We start from the raw sequence: 22,801 nt of genomic DNA on the forward strand, positions 1-22,801 counted from the left end.
ATTGTTCATTCCCTGGGTCAAGCTGTCCGACCCGGGATGTTTAGCGACAAGCCGACCGACCTCTTCAGGTCAGACTATCCGACCTCTTCTCAAAGAACTCGGCCAAATGCCCGACCTCTTCTTAAAGAGCTCGGCCAACTCGCCAAAGGAGCCCAAAGCAGGCCCAAAACGAAGGAACACAGCCCAATCTAAGGGCAGCCAAAGCCCAGAAAGATAAAGGCGGTTCCCTTGAAGATAAGATGACCTCACTTAAAGATAAGATAAAGATAAGATAAGATAACCAACTTATCTTATCCACAGGAGGCCACATCTCACCATTATAAATACACTGGAGCACCCAGGTATAACTCATACTCTGATTCTACTTAATACCTGCTTAATACCCTTGCTAACTGGTGCACGAAATTGTGATCACTACAACTCAAATAATCCCTAGTAATGGCTCCAAAGACTTGGTGCTCAATACCATGGCATAAACACAACTTCGCACAACTAACCAGCAAGTGCACTGGGTCGTCCAAGTAATAAACCTTACGCGAGTAAGGGTCGATCCCACGGAGATTGTTGGTATGAAGCAAGCTATGGTCACCTTGTAAATCTTAGTCAGGCAGACTCAAATGGGTATAGATGATGAATGAAACATAAAGATAAAGATAGAGATACTTATGTATATCATTGGTGAGAGCTTCAGATAAGCGTATGAAGATGCCTTCCCTTCCGTCTCTCTGCTTTCCTACTGTCTTCATCCAATCCTTCTTACTCCTTTCCATGGCAAGCTTATGCAAGGGTTTCACCGTTGTCAGTGGCTACCTCCCATCCTCTCAGTGGAAATGTTCAACGCACCCTGTCACGGCACGGCTATCCATCTGTCGATTCTCGGTCAGGCCGGAATAGAATCCAGTGATTCTTTTGCGTCTGTCACTAACGCCCCGCCTGCTAGGAGTTTGAAGCACGTCACAGTCATTCAATCATTGAATCCTACTCAGAATACCACAGACAAGGTTAGACCTTCCGGATTCTCTTGAATGCCGCCATCAGTTCTTGCCTATACCACGAAGAATCTGATCTCACGGAATGGCTGGCTCGTTTGTCAGGCGAGCACTCGGTTGTCAGGCGATCAACCATGCATCGTGTATCAGGAATCCAAGAGATATTCACCCAATCTAAGGTAGAACGGAGGTGGTTGTCAGTCACACGTTCATAGGTGAGAATGATGATGAGTGTCACGGATCATCACATTCATCAAGTTGAAGAACAAGTGATATCTTGGACAAAGAATGAGCGGAATTGAATAGAAGAACAATAGTAATTGCATTAATACTCGAGGTACAGCAGAGCTCCACACCTTAATCTATGGTGTGTAGAAACTCCACCGTTGAAAATACATAAGAACAAGGTCTAGGCATGGCCGTGAGGCCAGCCCCCAGTGATCAAAAGATTCAAAAATCTCAAGATCTCAAGATGTTCAAATACAATAGTGAAAGGTCCTACTTATAGAAAACTAGTAGCCTAAGGTTTACAAAGATGAGTAAATGACATAAAAATCTACTTCCGGGCCCACTTGGTGTGTGCTTGGGCTGAGCAATGAAGCATTTTCGTGTAGAGACTCTTCTTGGAGTTAAACGCCAGCTTTTGTGCCAGTTTGGGCGTTTAACTCCCATTTAGGTGCCAGTTCCGGCGTTTAACGCTGGGAATTCTGAAGGTGACTTTGAACGCCGGTTTGGGCCATCAAATCTTGGGCAAAGTATGGACTATCATATATTGCTGGAAAGCCCAGGATGTCTACTTTCCAACGCCGTTGAGAGCGCGCCAATTGGGCTTCTGTAGCTCCAGAAAATTCACTTCGAGTGCAGGGAGGTCAGAATCCAACAGCATCTGCAGTCTTTTTCAGTCTCTGAATCAGATTTTTGCTCAGGTCCCTCAATTTCAGCCAGAAAATACCTGAAATCACAGAAAAACACACAAACTCATAGTAAAGTCCAGAAAAGTGAATTTTAACTAAAAACTAATAAAAATATTCTAAGAACTCAACTAAAACTACTAAAAACATACTAAAAACAATGCCAAAAAGCGTACAAATTATCCGCTCATCACAACACCAAACTTAAATTGTTGCTTGTCCTCAAGCAACTGAAAATCAAATAAGATAAAAAAGAAGAGAATATGCAATGAACTCCAAAAACATCTATGAAGATCAGTATTAATTAGATGAGCGGGGCTTTTAGCTTTTTGCCTCTGAATAGTTTTGGCATCTCACTCTATCCTTTGAAATTCAGAATGATTGGCTTCTTTAGAAACTCAGAATCCAGATAGTGTTATTGATTCTCCTAGCTAAGTATGATGATTCTTGAACACAGCTACTTCATGAGTCTTGGCCGTGGCCCAAAGCACTCTGTCTTCCAATATTACCACCGGATACATACATGCCACAGACACATAATTGGGTGAACCTTTTCAGATTGTGACTCAGCTTTGCTAGAGTCCCCAACTAGAGGTGTCCAGGGTTCTTAAGCACACTCTTTTTGCCTTGGATCACAACTTTATTTCTTTCTTTTTCTTTCTTTTTCTCTTTCTTTTTCGTTTTTTTTTTCGCCTCTTTTTTTTTTGTTTTCACTGCTTTTTCTTGCTTCAAGAATCATTTTTATGATTTTTCAGATCCTCAGTAACATGTCTCCTTTTTCATCATTCTTTCAAGAGCCAACATTCATGAACCACAAATTCAAAAGACATATGCACTGTTTAAGCATACATTCAGAAAACAAAAATATTGCCACCACATCAAAATAATCAAACTGTTATAAAATTCAAAATTCATGCAATTCTTATCTTTTTCAATTAAGAACATTGTTTATTTAAGAGAGGTGATGGATTCATAGGACATTCACAACTTTAAGGCATAGACACTAAGACACTAATGATCATAAGACACAAACATGGACAAACATAAAGCATAAATTTTCGAAAAACAAGAAAATAAAGAACAAGGAGATTAAAGAACGGGTCCACCTTAGTGATGGCGGCTTGTTCTTTCTCTTGAAGGTCTTATGGAGTGCTTGAGCTCCTCAATATCTCTTCCTTGTCTTTGTTGCTCCTCTCTCATGATTCTTTGATCTTCTCTAATTTCATGGAGGAGGATGGAATGTTCTTGGTGCTCCACCCTTAGTTGTCCCACGTTAGAACTCAATTCTCCTAGGGAGGTGTTCAGTTGCTCCCAATAGTCTTGTGGAGGAAAGTGCATCCCTTGAGGCATCTCAGGGATCTCATGATGAGAGGGGTCTCTTGTTTGCTCCATCCTTTTCTTAGTGATGGGCTTGTCCTCATCAATGGGGATGCCTCCCTCTATGTCAACTCCAACTGAATAACAGAGGTGACAAATGAGATGAGGAAAGGCTAACCTTGCTAAGGTAGAGGACTTGTCCGCCACCTTATAGAGTTCTTGGGCTATAACCTCATGAACTTCCACTTCTTCTCCAATCATGATGCTATGAATCATGATGGCCCGGTCTAGAGTAACTTCGGACCGGTTGCTAGTGGGAATAATTGAGCGTTGGATAAACTCCAACCATCTTCTAGCCACGGGTTTGAGGTCATGCCTTCTCAATTGAACCGGCTTCCCTCTTGAATCTCTCTTCCATTGGGCGCCCTCTTCACAAATGTCAGTGAGGACTTGGTCCAACCTTTGATCAAAGTTGACCCTTCTAGTGTAAGGATGTTCATCTCCTTACATCATGGGCAAGTTGAATGCTAACCTTACATTTTCCGGACTAAAATCCAAGTATTTCCCCCGAACCATAGTAAGCCAATTCTTTGGGTTCGGGTTCACACTTTGATTATGGCTCTTGGTGATCCATGCATTGGCATAGAACTCTTGAACCATTAAGATTCCGACTTGTTGAATGGGGTTGGTAAGAACTTCCCAACCTCTTCTTCAGATCTCATGTCGGATCTCCGGATATTCACCCTTTTTGAGTGAAAAAGGGACCTCGGGGATCACCTTCTTCAAGGCCACAACTTCATAGAAGTGGTCTTGATGCACCCTTGAGATGAATCTCTCCATCTCCCATGACTCGGAGGTGGAAGCTTTAGCCTTCCCTTTCCTCTTTCTAGAGGTTTCTCCGGTCTTGGATGCCATAAATGGTTATGGAAAAACAAAAAGCAATGCTTTTACCACACCAAACTTAAAAGGTTTGCTCGTCCTCGAGCAAAAGAAGAAAGAAGAGAGTAGAAGAAGAAGAAATGAGGAAGAAGGGAATGGCTTTGTGTTCGGCCAAAGAGGGGGAGAAGTGGTGTTTAGGTTGTGTGAAAATGAAGGGGTGAAGAAGGGTATATATAGGGGAGGGGGGTCTTATGGTTCGGTCATGTATGGGTGGGTTTGGGAGGGAAAGTGGTTTGAATTTGAAGGGTGAGGTAGGTGGGGTTTTATGAAGGATGGATGTGAGTGGTGAAGAGAAAGATGGGATTTGATAGGTGAAGGGTTTTTGGGGAAGAGGTGTTGAGGTGATTGGTGAATGGGTGAAGAAGAGAGAGAGTGGTGGGGTTGGTGGGGATCCTGTGGGGTCCACAGATCCTGTGGTGTCAAGGAAAAGTCATCCCTGCACCAAATGGCATGCAAAATCACGTTTTGAGCCAATTCTGGCGTTAAACGCCGGGCTGGTGCCCATTTCTGGCGTTTAACGCCAGGTTCTTGCCCTTTTCTGGCATTTAACGCCAGTCTGGTGCCCCTTTCTGGCATTAAACGCCCAGAATGGTGCCAGACTGGGCGTTAAACGCCCACCTGCTAGCCTTACTGGCGTTTAAACGCCAGTAAGTTCTTCCTCCAGGGTGTGCTATTTTTCTTCCTGTTTTTCATTCTGTTTTTGCTTTTTCAATTGATTTTGTGACTTCTCATGATCATCAACCTACAAAAAACATAAAATAACAAAAGAAAATAGATAAAATATAACATTGGGTTGCCTCCCAACAAGCGCTTCTTTAATGTCAGTAGCTTGACAGAGGGCTCTCATGGAGCCTCACAAATGATCAAAGCAATGTGGGAACCTCCCCACACCAAACTTAGAGTTTGAATGTGGGGGTTCAACACCAAACTTAGAGTTTGGTTGTGGCCTCCCAACACCAAACTTAGAGTTTGACTGTGGGGGCTCTGTTTGACTCTGATTTGAGAGAAGCTCTTCATGCTTCCTCTCCATGGTGACAGAGGGATATCCTTGAGCCTTAAACACAAAGGATTTTTCATTCACTTGAATGATCAGTTCACCTCTATCAACATCAATCACAGCCTTTGCTGTGGCTAGGAAGGGTCTGCCAAGGATGATGGTTTCATCCATGCACTTCCCAGTCTCTAGGACTATGAAATCAGCAGGGATGTAATGGTTTTCAATCTTCACCAAAACATCCTCTACAAGTCCATGAGCTTGTTTTCTTGAGTTGTCTGCCATCTCTAATGAGATTCTTGCAGCTTGCACCTCAAAGATTCCTAGCTTCTCCATTACAGAGAGAGGCATGAGGTTTACACTTGACCCTAAGTCACACAGAGCCTTCTTGAAGGTCATGGTGCCTATGGTACAAGGTATTGAAAACTTCCCAGGATCTTGTCTCTTTTGAGGTAATTTCTGCCTAGACAAGTCATCCAGTTCTTTGGTGAGCAAAGGAGGTTCATTCTCCCAAGTCTCATTTCCAAATAACTTGTCATTTAGCTTCATGATTGCTCCAAGGTATTTAGCAACTTGCTCTTCAGTGACATACTCATCCTCTTCAGAGGAAGAATACTCATCAGAGCTCATGAAAGGCAGAAGTAAGTCCAATGGAATCTCTATGGTCTCATTTTGAGCCTCAGATTTCCATGGTTCCTCATTGGGGAACTCAGTGGAAGTCAGTGCATGCCCACTGAGGTCTTCCTCAGTGGCGTTCACTTCCTCTCCTTCCTCTCCAAATTCGGCCATGTTGATGGCCTTGCACTCTCCTTTTGGATTTTCTTCTGTGTTGCTTGGAAGAGTACTTGGAGGGAGTTCAGTAACTTTCTTGCTCAGCTGTCCCACTTGTGCCTCCAAATTCCTAATGGAGGACCTTGTTTCAGTCATGAAACTTTGAATGGTCTTGATTAGATCAGAGACCATGGTTGCTAAGTCAGAGGGGTTCTGCTTAGAATTCTCTGTCTGTTGCTGAGAAGATGATGGAAAAGGCTTGCCATTGCTAAACCTATTTCTTCCACCATTATTGTTGTTGAAACCTTGTTGAGGTCTCTCTTGATTCTTCCATGAGAAATTTGGATGATTTCTCCATGAAGAATTATAGGTGTTTCCATAGGGTTCTCCTAGGTAATTCACCTCTTCCATTGAAGGGTTCTCAGGATCATAAGCTTCTTCTTCAGATGAAGCATCCTTAGTACTGCCAGGTGCATTTTGCATTCCAGACAGACTTTGAGAAATCAGATTGACTTGTTGAGTCAATATTTTATTTTGAGCCAGAATGGCATTCAGAGTATTAATCTCAAGAACTCCTTTCTTCTGATTTGTCCCATTGTTCACAGGATTCCTTTCAGAAGTGTACATGAATTGGTTATTTGCAACCATTTCAATTAGCTCTTGAGCTTCTGTAGGCGTCTTCTTCAGATGAAGAGATCCTCCAGCAGAGCTATCCAAAGACATCTTGGACAGTTCAGAGAGACTATCATAGAAAATACCTATGATGCTCCATTCAGAAAGCATGTCAGAAGGACACTTTCTGATCAATTGTTTGTATCTTTCCCATGCTTCATAGAGGGATTCTCCATCCTTCTGTCTGAAGGTTTGGACTTCCACTCTAAGCTTACTCAATTTTTGAGGTGGAAAGAACTTTGCCAAGAAGGCATTGACTAGCTTTTCCCATGAGTCCAGGCTTTCTTTAGGTTGTGAGTCCAACCATATCCTAGCTCTGTCTCTTACAGCAAAAGGGAATAGCATAAGTCTGTAGACTTCAGGGTCAACCCCATTAGTCTTGACAGTGTCACAGATTTGCAAGAATTCAGCTAAGAACTAATGAGGATCTTCCAATGGAAGTCCATGGAACTTGCAATTCTGTTGCATTAGAGAAACTAATTGAGGCTTAAGCTCAAAGCTGTTTGCTCCAATGGCAGGGATAGAGATGCTTCTCCCATAGAAGTCGGGAGTAGGTGCAGTAAAGTCACCCAGCACCTTCCTTGCATTGTTGTTGTTTTCGGCTGCCATGGGTTATTCTTCCTTGAAGATTTCTGTTAGGTCCTCTACAGAGAGTTGTGCCTTAGCTTCTCTTAGCTTTCGCTTCAAGGTCCTTTCAGGTTCAGGGTCAGCTTCAACAAGAATGCCTTTGTCTCTGCTCCTGCTCATATGAAAGAGAAGAGAACAAGAAAATATGGAATCCTCTATGTCACAGTATAGAGATTCCTTGAGGTGTCAGAAGAACAGAAAAATAGAAGAATTCGAACTTAATCAGATAGAGTTCGAATTGTGCATTGAGAAGGAGTGGTACTCCATAAATAGAAGGATGTGAGAAGAGGGGAAGAGAATTTTCGAAAATTAATTAAAAAGATTTTAAAAACATTTTGAAAAATTGATTGATAATTTTCGAAAACTCAAAGTAGAAAAGGGATCAAGTGATTTTTAAAAAAGATTTTGAAATTAGCAATCAAAAAGATATGACTGAAAACTGTTTTGAAAAAGATGTGATAAAAAAAAAGATATGATTAAAAAGTTATGGTTTAAAAAGAGATATGATTGAAAATATATGATTTGAAAACAATTTAAAAAAAAGATTTGATTTTAAAAATTAATGACTTGCCTAACAAGAAAAGATATGATTCGAACATTAAACCTTCCTCAACAGAAAAGGCAACATACTTGAAATGTTCAATCAAATCATTAATTGTTAGCAAGTATCTTTGAAAAAGGAAAGAAATTGATTTTGAAAACATTTGATTGAAAAGATATGATTTGAAAAAGATTTGATTTTGAAAAACTTTGAAAACTTGAAAAAAATTGATTTGAAAACAAAATCCTCCCCCTTGTGCCATCCTGGCGTTAAACGCCCAGAATGGTGCACATTCTGGCGTTTAACGCCCAATGCACTACCATTTTGGGCGTTAAACGCCCAACCAGGTACCCTGGCTGGCGTTTAAACGCCAGTCTGTCCTTCTTCACTGGGCGTTTTGAACGCCCAGCTTTTTCTGTGTAATTCCTCTGCTGCATGTTCTGAATCTTCAATTCCCTGTACTATTGACTTGAAGATAGAACCAAGATCAAATAAACAATGCATGCAAGACACCAAACTTAAAATTAGACACTAGACTCAAACAAGAAACATAAAATATTTTTGGTTTTTATGATTTTGAAATTTTTTTGTGTTTTTTCGAAAATTATATGGAGATAGAAAATAAAAGTTTCAGAATTCTTAATTTGGATTCCAGGAATCATTGCAATGCTAGTCTAAGACTCCGGTCCAGGAATTAGACATGGCTTCACAGCCAGCCAAGCTTTCAAAGAAAGCTTCGGTCCAAAACACTAGACATGGCCAATGGCCAGCCAAGCCTTAGCAGATCATTGCTCCAATAGCAAGATTGATAGAGATCAACAAGCTCTTGTGATGATCAGTTGAAACCTCGGTCCAATAAGATTAGACATGGTTTCACAGCCAGCCAGATTTCAACAGATCATCATGAAACACTAGAATTCATTCTTAAGAACTCTGAAGAAAAAATACCTAATCTAAGCAACAAGATGAACCGTTAGTTGTCCATACACAAAACAATCCCCGGCAACGGCGCCAAAAACTTGGTGCACGAAATTGTGATCACTACAACTCAAATAATCCCTAGTAATGGCTCCAAAGACTTGGTGCTCAATACCATGGCATAAACACAACTTCGCACAACTAACCAGCAAGTGCACTGGGTCGTCCAAGTAATAAACCTTACGCGAGTAAGGGTCGATCCCACGGAGATTGTTGGTATGAAGCAAGCTATGGTCACCTTGTAAATCTTAGTCAGGCAGACTCAAATGGGTATAGATGATGAATGAAACATAAAGATAAAGATAGAGATACTTATGTATATCATTGGTGAGAGCTTCAGATAAGCGTATGAAGATGCCTTCCCTTCCGTCTCTCTGCTTTCCTACTGTCTTCATCCAATCCTTCTTACTCCTTTCCATGGCAAGCTTATGCAAGGGTTTCACCGTTGTCAGTGGCTACCTCCCATCCTCTCAGTGGAAATGTTCAACGCACCCTGTCACGGCACGGCTATCCATCTGTCGATTCTCGGTCAGGCCGGAATAGAATCCAGTGATTCTTTTGCGTCTATCACTAACGCCCCGCCTGCTATGAGTTTGAAGCACGTCACAGTCATTCAATCATTGAATCCTACTCAGAATACCACAGACAAGGTTAGACCTTCCGGATTCTCTTGAATGCCGCCATCAGTTCTTGCCTATACCACGAAGAATCTGATCTCACGGAATGGCTGGCTCGTTTGTCAGGCGAGCACTCGGTTGTCAGGCGATCAACCATGCATCGTGTATCAGGAATCCAAGAGATATTCACCCAATCTAAGGTAGAACGGAGGTGGTTGTCAGTCACACGTTCATAGGTGAGAATGATGATGAGTGTCACGGATCATCACATTCATCAAGTTGAAGAACAAGTGATATCTTGGACAAAGAATGAGCGGAATTGAATAGAAGAACAATAGTAATTGCATTAATACTCGAGGTACAGCAGAGCTCCACACCTTAATCTATGGTGTGTAGAAACTCCACCGTTGAAAATACATAAGAACAAGGTCTAGGCATGGCCGTGAGGCCAGCCCCCAGTGATCAAAAGATTCAAAAATCTCAAGATCTCAAGATGTTCAAATACAATAGTGAAAGGTCCTACTTATAGAAAACTAGTAGCCTAAGGTTTACAAAGATGAGTAAATGACATAAAAATCTACTTCCGGGCCCACTTGGTGTGTGCTTGGGCTGAGAAATGAAGCATTTTTGTGTAGAGACTCTTCTTGGAGTTAAACGCCAGCTTTTGTGCCAGTTTGGGCGTTTAACTCCCATTTAGGTGCCAGTTCCGGCGTTTAACGCTGGGAATTCTGAAGGTGACTTTGAACGCCGGTTTGGGCCATCAAATCTTGGGCAAAGTATGGACTATCATATATTGCTGGAAAGCCCAGGATGTCTACTTTCCAACGCCGTTGAGAGCGCGCCAATTGGGCTTCTGTAGCTCCAGAAAATCCACTTCGAGTGCAGGGAGGTCAGAATCCAACAGTATCTGCAGTCCTTTTCAGTCTCTGAATCAGATTTTTGCTCAGGTCCCTCAATTTCAGCCAGAAAATACCTGAAATCACATAAAAACACACAAACTCATAGTAAAGTCCAGAAAAGTGAATTTTAACTAAAAACTAATAAAAATATACTAAGAACTCAACTAAAACTACTAAAAACATACTAAAAACAATGCCAAAAAGCGTACAAATTATCCGCTCATCACTAACTTAAGCATCGGAGTCCCTTGCAGGTACCCCCCACCCTCCGGGGATGAAGAATCAGCACCACCACCAAGTCCAACAAGTCGGATACACCAGCTCCGGCTGCTGTACACCTGCCGGACACGTCGGCTCCGACCAAAACAGAAGGTCTCGTCCGAGATCGACCTACAGTTTCAGGTGACCCTCGGAACATTGGCGCCGTTGCCGGGGAACCTGGAAGTCATCCCACCACCATGGCGGACAATCATGACAACGACTACGATTCAGATCTAGAGGATAGAACGCCGCATAAAAACGCGGACGCCACCTCCAAAAGCACACCCCAAAACGGGGGAGATAAGTAACCTACAAACACAGAAATCATGGAAGCACTACGAGCTCAACAAAACCGCCTCCAACAAAAAGAAGACGAGCATCAACGGGAAGCCAAGAAGGACCTCCGAAGGGAAACTAGGCGACGCCGAGAGTTAAAAGATAAGCTCTTAAAACTCGAAGCTGATCTCAAAACTGAGACGGCTCGATCCAGTCACGAAGATAGCCCCCACAAAGATCAAGACCCATTCACAAAAGAGATCATGAAAGCTAAAGGTCCCAAAGGACTTCAAAGCTCTCAACATGACTCCGTATGACGGCACATCAGATCCAAGCTATCATCTTAGCAATTTCAGAAGTAGGATGTATCTCACGGAGGCCTCAGATGCAATCCGTTATTCTCCATCCAGAAGGACAAAGCCAAACACGCATCAAGCCTATTAGGGATCAAGCAAGGAGATCGAGAGAGCCTTCGCAACTACATGGAAAGATTCAACAAAACATGTCTGTACATACAAAGTCTGCCAACAGAAGCAGCTATCAGGGGTCTCATCAATGGTCTACGAGAAGGACCTTTTAGCCACTCAATATCCAAGAAGCACCCAAAACCTCGGAACGAGGTACAGGAACGGACAGAGAAGTACATCAACATGGAAGAAAACTCTCGACTAGGAGAGATCTCAAAAAGCGAACATTCCTACTCCTCTCGGGATAAGGATAAAGAGTCCAAGAAAAAAGAAGATCAACATGGAGAGAAGCCTAGAAAATACCACAATTACACCCCCTTCGGGTGTCTATTGTGGATATCTACCGAGAAATATGCAACACTGAGAAGATCCCATGAACTCGCCCCAATCAAAAACAAAAGAGGTCGGACGCGTTGAAGGTCCACCTCACACCAAAGAGGTTGGACGCGTTAAAGGTCCACCTCACACCAAAGAGGTCGGACAAGTCGAACGTCTCACACCAAAGAGGTCGAACGAGTTGAACGTCCACCTCACACCCCTGAGAGACATGTTCATGGAGGATTCGCAGGAGGAAGAATCTCTAAATCATCCCGCAAAGGACACCTCAAAGAGATTAAGGAAGGGAGAGAGGTTTGAATAGGACTACGGGGTGCAAACAAGCCTTCCGGGATTTTGAAAATTCTTGGGGCAACCACCCATTCTTACCCAACCAAGGGAAAGTGAAAAGCTCATATTATACCTCGTAGTGGGAAGTCTGGCAATAGCCTCATCACTAGTTAAAGAAGACAAAAGTGGGCAACAATCCGTCTACTTCATCATCAAGGCCCTACAAGGGGCCGAACTAAACTATCAAGAGATAGAGCAGTTCGCCTACGCCCCCATACTCACCTCTCGATGACTCCACCCATACTTTCAAGCTCACACTATCAGAGTTCGGACCAACCAGCCCATCGAAGGCATCCTACAAGAAAACAGACTTAGCAGGAAGAATTCTACAATAGGCAGTCAAAATCGATCTTCGACATAAAGCTCAGACAGCCATCAAATCATAGTATTTGGCCGACTTCATTACAGAGTACACTGACACCCCGGGAACTCCTACAAAATAGAAACTCTACATGGATGACTCTTCAAATAAAACCGGGAGTGGTGCAGGTGTAATTATAGAAAGGCGATCAGGGAAGCCAAATCAAGTCAAATGACCAAGCTGAATACGAGGCACTACTGGCTGGTTTAAGGCTAGCTAAGAAGGTAGGAGCTTACCATGTCCAATGACTCACAAGTAGTCACCTCACAAATAGAAGGGAGCAACCAAGCTGAGGATCCCACCACAAAAAATACCTCGGGTAATTCGGGGGACCCTGGACAAAACCAGAGAACAGCTCGGACAATTCAGGGGACCCTGGACAAAAATAAAACAGCTCGGACATTTTGGGGAATATGAAGTCTGACACATACCTCGGGAGCAGAATGCCCGAGCTGATGCATTTTTAAAACTAGCCAACACCAAACCAGGGGGCAATAACAGAAGCCTCATCCATACCACATTACAAGACCACAACAAGGAAGGAAAACAAACCCTCTCCTCAGAGTCCGGCGACACCAGCTCATAATTCTTTTCCTCATCCCTATCACTACAAATCCAGAGGAACCTCCTAAGTCGCACACAGTACTCAGGGTCAGCCACAGTAACACGCATTATAATTATGGAATCCAGTCAATCAGACATGCCGACCGGGATCTTAATAGACATTTCAGCAATATTTTTTCAAGAAGACATAGGTCAACCATGAGGTTATTACCAAACAACTCAGACAATAACAGCAAAACATCAAGTGTTAGATACAGCAGTAAAAGGGAAACCCTAGGACTCACACGAAAGTCCAGGGGCACCCCTTGGAGGCAACAACAGGGCAAGAACACAGAGAAGAGAAGCCGACAATCTGTACCCAAACAGTCCGAACACCTCTCAAACAAAAGGTCAAAACAAAAGCAAGAACTTTTGTACAAAGGAGTCAGGGAACAATGAAAAGAAACAGGAAATTAGCAACCGACTTGAACATAAAACACCAATTCACCTCCGTCAAACATCCTCAAGCCAATGGACAGGCTGAAGCTGCCAACAAAGTCATATTGGATGGGCTGAAACGAAGATTACAAGATGCAAAGGGAACCTGGGCCGAAGAACTTCCACAAGTCCTATGGGCATATCGGACAACTCCATTTCACCACGGGGGAATCACCCTTCCGATTGACTCGCGGAATGAAGGCAATGATCCTAGTAGAGATCGAAGAAGGATCCCCCAGAATGATCCTCTATAATGAAGAGGTCAACTCCCAAATCCAAAGGAAAGAACTCGACATACTTCCAAGAGTCCGAGAGAGAGCTCCAATCAAGGAAGAGGCGTTAAAATGTCGAATGGCCTCAAGATACAATCTGAAGGTAGTACAGCAAAGCATTGCCAACAACAACCTCACCCTAAACCGAAATGATATCGGAACAACTCAACCTGGAGAAAGAAAGCTAACAGCAAACTGGAAAAGACCCTATCGAGTCATAGAAGTACTTGGAAAGGGCTACTACAGACTGTCCGAACTTGAGGGGCGAGAGCTACCAAGGTCATGGCATGCCTGCAATCTAAAAAGGGCGCTAGGCCGAGATCCAAAAAGATTGCCCGACCTAGAAAGGTAAGTACTAACATGTACACACTCTTATCTTTATATTATTGTTTAAAAGATTGCAGATTCCCTAAAAAGTTTCCTACCAAAATGCCCGACTACGGCAGGTCGGCAAGGTGAAACACCAAAATCACCGCCCTATCACGACAAGGTCGACAAAGTGAAAACAAAATTCACTGCTATACCAAGACGCATTAATCTGAAGCATTCATCGTCCGATTATAAAGCAACAAATCGGCAGAAAGTGAAAAACAATTTCACTGCACGATCACGATAAAGACAAATCGTCTGATAAAGGTGAAAACGCGATTCACCCAAAGGACAATCTAGAGATGACAACCACTTTCTACAAATCGGCAAAGATGAACACAGAATAATGTAAGAAGTTATCGAAAGTGATCCAAAAAAAGAACCTGACGAGGTCTTACAGATTGCTAAAATAATAACTTAAAGACTGGCCGACGTTAAGAAGTCGGATCAAGTCAACCCAAGTTATAAGTAAACCCTGGAAAGAGGTCTGGCCAACCCTATTAAAGAGGATTACTTTAACTTAGAAGGGCACGACATAACAAAGTCAGCCCAAAAGAAAAAGTTATACAAGTAGTCCCTGAAAGAGATCTGACAAAGATCCAAGAAAGAGGACTACAAAAAATAACTTAAAGGAGACCGACATAACCAAGACGGACTCCTACCACTAAAAAAAAAAGTTATACAAGTAGTACCTGAAAGAGATCTGACAAAGATCCAAGAAAGAGGACTACAAAAAATAACTTAAAGGAGACCGACATAACCAAGTCGGACTCCTACCACTAAAAAGTTATCAAAGTAATCCCTAAAAGAGATCTGACAAAGATCCAAGAAAGAGGATTACAAAAATAACTTAGGAAGAGATCGACATAAAGAAGTCGGTCTCCTACAACGGACAAGTTATAAAAGTAATCCCTGAAAGAGACCTGATAAAGGTCCAAGAAAGAGGATTACAAAAATAACTTAGAAGGACCCGACATGAAGAAGTCAGCCCGAGACAATTAAAGCGACAGATTGGATCGACGAGAAGAAGTCGGACCAACGAAAGCTACAGCTTGGACTGACAAGAAGAAGTCGGACCAACGAAAGCTGCTGCTTGGACCGACAAGAAAGAGTCGGACCAACGAAAGCTACAGCTTGGACCGACAAAAAGAAGTCGGACCAACGAAAGCTACAGCTTGGACCGACAAGAAGAAGTCAGACTAACAAAAACGTGCGCTAAAACGGACATAGCTCCGCCCAAAAAGCCACGGCTCCACGACAAGACTATCAAAATTTTTCAGAATGACTAAAAAGTGTTCTACAAAAACACTAAAAGGTCGTCGGATAAATTAGCCCCAAGGACCACCTCAAACAAGCAGAAAGTGGACAAAATCAGAAGTGATCAAAAGAGGTCAGACAACAAAGTACCGACACTCTACAAAGATCCACAAAAACGGACAAAGACATCTCGCAAACGGCCAGAGGAAGGCCAGGAATGTTTTGCTAAAAGGTACGAAGTCTTGAAAAAGACACTAATTAAAAAGCGAAAAGCACAGCCTCAAAGACAGAGCTAAAAAGTCATCCAAACAAACTATAAAAAGGTTCCCCATCGGAACACTACCTAAAAAGTTGTTGGATTATGACTAAAAAAGCCCGAACAGCGAAGACAAACAAGTCGGAAGAAAGGCTGAAAAGTCCCCTCAACAAAGTAAAAGGGGCAATATCAGACTCGCACAAGGAGAAACTACTCAAAGATCGACCAAAGTCAGGATGCTTGAGCACGACTTCCCCGAAGAGATCGAAACTCTGAAAGCACGGTCTCACGGAAAAGTCCGAACTCAAGCAGGGGCAAAGTCATACAGGTCGACGTCAGCTAAAGAAGAGGTGCAAGTATGATCTCAAAAAAGAACAAGCCATAAAGGTTCGAAAACAACCTAAGGCTCAAATGTGCTTAGCCAAAAGGGATACAACTCCACTCAAAGAAGGCACAATCTCAAACAAGGCTACGAACGTCATCCGAGACTAAAAAAGGTTCTACATAAAGAACACTAAAAAAAGTCATTGGACAAATCACTAAAAGTCCAGATATCAAGCCGCAAGGACAACTTCGCCAAAGCAGAGGGTTGTCAACACAAACTTAAAGCAAGGCGTGATCCAGAAGGCAAGGGTAGAAAACCCACGCTACCACTCAAAAGAGGTTGGACTGTGAAGTACCAAACCTCTAGAAAATCTACAAAGATTGTAAAGCAATGAAGAAACAAGCCAGACAGATGCTTGAGCACGACTTCCAAAGAGATCGAAGCTCTGAAAAGCATGATCTCATGGAAAGATCGAACTCAAGCAGGGGCACTGTTCATACCCTGGGTCAAGCTGTCCGACCCGGGATGTTTAGCGACAAGCCGACCGACCTCTTCAGGTCAGACTATCCGACCTCTTCTCAAAGAGCTCGGCCAACTCGCCAAAGGAGCCCAAAGCAGGCCCAAAACGAAGGAACACAGCCCAATCTAAGGGCAGCCAAAGCCCAGAAAGATAAAGGCGGTTCCCTTGAAGATAAGATGACCTCACTTAAAGATAAGATAAAGATAAGATAAGATAACCAACTTATCTTATCCACAGGAGGCCACATCTCACCATTATAAATACACTGGAGCACCCAGGTATAACTCATACTCTGATTCTACTTAATACCTGCTTAATACCCTTACTAACTTAAGCATCGGAGTCCCTTGCAGGTACCCCCCACCCTCCGGGGACGAAGGATCAGCACCACCACCAAGCCCAACAAGTCGGATACACCTGCCGGACACGTCGGCTCCGACCAAAACAGAAGGTCTCGTCCGAAATCGACCTACAGTTTCAGGTGACCCTCGGAACAGAAATGATTTTGAAATTGATTTTGAAAAAGATATGATTTAAAAAAAATATATTTTGAAAAGATATGATTGAAAAAAGATATTTTGGAAAAGATTTGATTTTTAAAATTAAAATTTGATTACTTGACTAACAAGAAACTAAAAGATATGATTCTAGAACTTAAAGATTGAACCTTTCTTAACAAGAAAGTAACAAACTTCAAATTTTTGAATCAATCACATTAATTGTTAGTAAAGATATCGAAATTTTGAAATAAAGAGAAGAAAAAGATTTTGAAAACACTTTTTAAATTTTTCGAAAATAAAGAAAAAAATGAAAAAGATTTGATTTTTGAAAAAGATTTTGAAAAGATAAGATTTTTAAAAATTGAAATCTTGACTTGACTAACAAGAAACAACTTATTTTAAAAAATTTTGACTAAGTCAACCCAAAGATTTCGAAATTTTATGAGAGAAATAAGGAAAAGATATTTTTATTTTTGAATTTTTAATGATGAGAGAGAAAAACACAAATATGACCCAAAATATGAAAATTTTGGATCAAAACCAATGATGCATGCAAGAACACTATGAATGTCAAGATGAACACCAAGAACACTTTGAAGATCAAGATGAACATCAAGACTTATTTTTGAAAAAATTTCAAGAAAAGAAAAACATGCAAGACACCAAACTTAGAAATTTTTAATGCTTAGACACTATGAATGCAAGAATGCATATGAAAAACAACAAAAAACACAAAACAAGAAAATTTGAAGATTAAACATGAAGACTTACCAAGAACAACTTGAAGATCATGAAGAACACCATGCATGAATTTTTCAAAAAAAATGCATAAGTTTTTAAAACATGCAATTGACACCAAACTTAAAAATTGACACTAGACTCAAACAAGAAACACAAAATATTTTTTATTTTTATGATTTTATAATTTTTTTGGGTTTTTCGAAAATTATATTTATTTAAAAAAAACGAAAATAAAATAAAAAATTTTTGAAAGATTTTTGAAAACTTTTTGGAAAGAAAATTACCTAATCTGAGCAAAAAGATGAACTGTCAGTTGTCCAAACTCGAACAATCCCCGGCAACAGCGCCAAAAACTTGGTGCGCGTAAATTGTGATCATCAACAATGGCGCCAATAGACTTGGAGCTCTCAAACGTGAAACACACTTTGTCACAACTTCGCACAACTAACCAGCAAGTGTACTGGGTCGTCCAAGTAATACCTTACGTGAGTAAGGCTCGATCCCACGGAGATTGTTGGTATGAAGCAAGCTATGGTCATCTTGTAAATCTCAGTTAGGCAGATTCAAATGGTTATAATGATTTTCGAATATAAGAATAAATAAAGCATAAAATAAAGATATAAATACTTATGTAATTCATTGGTGGAAATTTCAGATAAGTGCATAGAGATGCTGTATTCGTGTTGAATCTCTGCTTTTCTACTGCCTTCATCCAATCCGTCATACTCCTTTCCATGGCAAGCTGTATGTAGGACGTCACCGTTGTCAATGGCTACTTCCCATCCTCTCAGTGAAAATGGTCCAAATGCTCTTGTCACAGCACGGCTAATCATCTGTCGGTTCTCGATCATGTCGGAATAGAATCCATTGATTCTTTTACGTCTGTCACTATGCCCAACAATCGCAAGTTTGAAGCTCGTCACAGTCATTCAATCCCTGAATCCTACTTGGAATACCACAGACAAGGTTTAGACTTTCCGGATTCTCAAGAATGGCCACCAAAGGGTTCTAGCTTATACCACGAAGATTCTGATTAAGGAATCCAAGAGATACACGCTCGTTATAAGGTAGAACGGAAGTGGTTGTCAGTCACGCGTTCATAGGTGAGAATGATGATGAGTGTCATGGATCATCACGTTCATCATGTTGAAGTGCAGCGAATATCTTAGAACAAGAATAAGCTGAATTGAATAGAAAATAGTAGTAATTGCATTAATACTCGAGGTATAGCAGAGCTCCACACCTTAATCTATGGTGTGTAGAAACTCCATCGTTGAAAATACATAAGTGATGGTCCAGGCATGGCCGAATGGCCAGCCCCCCTGAATGATCAAAAGACCGAATGGTCAAAAGACTAGACACTAGTACAATAGTAAAAAGTTCTATTTATACTAAACTAGCTACTAGGGTTTACAAAGATAAGTCTAAGTGCAGAAATCCACTTCCGGGGCCCACTTTGGTGTGTGCTTGGGTTGAGCTTGAGCTTTACACGTGCAGAGGCTTCTCTTGTGGTTAAACGCCAAGTTGTAACGTCCGTTTGGCGTTTAACTCTGGTTTGTGACGTGTTTCTGGCGTTTTACTTCAGAATGGAGCATGGAACTGGCGTTGAACGCCAGCTTGTGTCATCTAAGATCGAACAAAGTATAGACTATTATATATTGCTGGAAAGCTCTAGATGTCTACTTTTCAACGTCGTTGAGAGCGCGCCATTTGGAGTTCTATAGCTCCAGAAAATCCATTTCGAGTGCAGGGAGGTCAGAATCCAACAACATCAGTAGTCCTTTGTCAGCCTCCTATCAGATTTTTGCTCAGGTCCCTCAATTTCAGCACGAAAATACCTGAAATCACAGAAAAACACACAAACTCATAATAAAGTCTAGAAATGTAAATTTTACATAAAAACCAATAAAAACATCCCTAAAAGTAGCTAGATCCTACTAAAAACTACCTAAAAATAATGCCAAAAAGCGTATAAATTATCCGCTCATCAGCTAACAGAATTTTATATCACATATCCCAATTAGTCTAGGTAATCAGCAGTTTAGGAGGAGTGTTTTCAAGTTGTAGCTCAAGCGAGATAGCTCTCTCGAGAATCACAAGAGTTCATGTAGAATAAGGGTCACACTCTTGTTCCATCCAGATTCATAAGATTAAGAATGAAAACAACACCTTAGAATTGAATCAGACATTAATTTAAATAGAAGAATAATAGTCTTAATTCATATAAATAAATATAGCTCCTAACCTTAATTAGGAGGTTTAGTTGCTCATACTTACAGAGAAAATAGAATTGCCGCCTAATGAGGCTTGATGCACCCCCCCACTTAGAAAGGGTACATCTTATTCCTTGTATACTAACCTAGTAATAAATGTTAGATCTAAAAAAAGATATTGTTTGTAATTAAACCTAAAAGATATTGTTTGTAATTAAAAATTATAAAAAGAAAATAAAATAGGTTAAGAAGTGTTAAATCGACTTGAGAGGCCCAAAGAGAAGTAATTCGGACTGCTGGGAGAGTTTTACTTCAGGGGTGCACGTCAAATGCCACAAGGGGGTCAAAATTAGTGCATTCAGAGGTCCCCTGTTGGCGCTGGTTTGTCCCTATTGGGTGCTAAACACCAGGCTTGGCATTTAGCGCCAGATTTAGTAGTGATTCCAGAAGAAAAGTTTAGACTATTATATATCATTGGAAAGCTTTGGAAGTTGGCTTTCTAACGCAGTTAAAACCGCATCAATTGAACCTCTGTAGTCCATGTTATGCTCGTTGGAATGCAAGGAGGTCAGGGTTGACAGCATCTACTATCCTTTCTTCGTTGTTGTACAGAATTCTACCAAATTCGTCCGAAATTCACCTAAAATTATAAAAACACTACAACAACTCAAAGTAGCATCCAAAAAATATTTTTACACTAAAATATAATAAAGCTTAATAAAATCTAACTAAAAACCACTAAAAAATACTTTGAAAAAGGTATAAAATGCTCACGCATCAATATCATAATATCTTTTATAATGAAAAGTATCATCGACTTTTATGGTATATTTGTAATAAATGTTTTTAATTGTCTTTTAAAATAAGATTTATTTATCTATTTTGTCAATCTAAAATTATTTTTATTTTTAATAATAAATCTTAAATTTTATTTCTTAAAAATTAAACAAATCAATCCGATCTAAAATGTAATAATTTAGATAGGGTTGAATTTTAAAATAAAATTAAACTGATTGAATTTACATAAGAATATATATATATAGAATTTGATTAACTTTTAATTTAAAATCGATCCAACACAAACACACTTAATATTTGATGGTAGAGATAAAACTAAGAATTTAGATGTAATTAATCTATGAACTACGAATACTTCACTGAGTTGTCGTGTCCATGTGTCGGGCACATTTCGGACACGACACTCACCGACACTCATCTGACACGTGTGTCTGCTGTGTTCAATCGTGTCTTAATAAAAAGTAAAAAATTCTTTTCCAAACACACCTAGACACGCCTAAATACCATTATGTGTCAGCGTATCCAGTCTTATTCTTAACGTATATTCTTAAAATAAATTTAGATATAGTATATTTATTTATTAAAACAACAAAATATTTTAAATACTTGATATAATTAAAATAAGACATTAAAAATAATTAAAAATTTTAATTTATATTTTAATATCAATAAAATATCAAAATATCAATACGATTTATCTAAAAAATACTTTATATTTTATATGTATGTGTGTCCTCGTGTCAGGTAAGATTTTAAAATTCGCGTGTCGGCGTGTCCCATGTCGTGTCGTGTCCCGTGTCCGTGTCAGTGTCTGTGCATCATAGTAATTAATTGATATGTTAAGGCTGCGTTTATTTTTGTGGACATGATAGAATATGACACTAGGTTAGACAACAATAGAACAGAGACCCTAAAATTATTCTTTGTATATTATGTTTTGATATAATGTACAAGAAATTAATGTAATGTCCTGCATTATGTGATTATTTGGGCGCCCTCGATAAAAATTTTTTTTTCAATAAAAAGGCTTTTATTTTAATTTTTTAGTGTGTTTGACAAATTTCTAATAGTAAAAGTAAAAACATTAGAAAAAAAAACATCTTTTTTGAGAAGCTACAATTTACATCTTTTTTTAAAAGATCTTTTTTTCTTAAAAAAAAGATATTTTTCACGTAATATATGAATAAAAAGTACTTTTATCTAATTTTATCCAAACATAATTAATAAATAAAAAGATCTTTTTACATGAGATCGTAGTTATAAGAACTGAATTTGTGATTAAACCGGTCATATTACTGATTCACTGATTTATTGGTTCAACTGATAAATGACTGGTTGAACCAGTAAAACCGGTCCTTTGTAAATAAAAAATATAAAATAGTAAAAAATTTAACAAATTTAAAATACATATCTTCAATATTTTAAGAATAACCAAGTCTCAAATTTTAAAGACAACTAATACCAAGATAGACATAAAATTAGTTAATACTACTACATGGTAAAAAACTGTGACCATAGACCCCTTTAGGTCACCCTCCAAAACCGTGACCATAGACCCTTTTAGGTCACTTTTTTTTTTTTTGAAAAACCATGACCATAGACCCTTTTTGGTCACTGTAAAAAACCGTGACCATAGACCTCTTTAGGTCACCACTCAAAACTATGACCATAGACCCTTTTAGGCCACCCTTTTTTAAAAAACCGTGACCATAGGTACTCTATGGTCACCCTTTCCGAAAAAATCGTGATCATAGCTTTTTTTTGTCACCCTAAAAAACCGTGACCATAGAGGAATCGTGACCAAAAAAATCGTGGCCATAGACTCAAAATGTTGTAGTGACAATAGTATCTTAATTTGACACAATAAAAATAACAATCCATAATATCAGTAAATTTTAATCCTAGTATCAAAACAGATAACTTTAATCACAACACTAACATTGAAATAGATAAAGTAAATTAATAAATTTTTAGTAAAATTTATATGTATATTAATAATGATAAATAATTAAAAATATAATTAATTTAAAAAATAGAGAATACAAAATTTAAATTAAATTAGATATTTATAAAATTATTTAATTCAAGGTTTCACTATATAATTAGCCTTTATCATATATAATATTAGAAAACAAAGTAGCAGAGTGGTAATTAGGAGACAGTTAACAAAAGGTCCCATATTTGAGCCTTGGTTCTACCATGTTGGATTTTTCTAAAATAACA

General features: G+C 39.9%; 1 non-coding gene across 1 annotated transcript; it reads left to right on the plus strand.

The window, feature by feature from the left end:
* Positions 1–6,698: 6,698 nt before the first annotated feature.
* Positions 6,699–6,806, plus strand: LOC130972439 (small nucleolar RNA R71). The gene has a single exon (XR_009083607.1). It is a non-coding gene; the product is annotated as a small nucleolar RNA R71 (small nucleolar RNA).
* The last annotated feature ends 15,995 nt before the right edge of the window (positions 6,807–22,801 follow it).

Source organism: Arachis stenosperma, chromosome 3 (assembly GCF_014773155.1).
Source record: "Arachis stenosperma cultivar V10309 chromosome 3, arast.V10309.gnm1.PFL2, whole genome shotgun sequence".
NCBI classification, from domain to species: domain Eukaryota; kingdom Viridiplantae; phylum Streptophyta; class Magnoliopsida; order Fabales; family Fabaceae; genus Arachis; species Arachis stenosperma.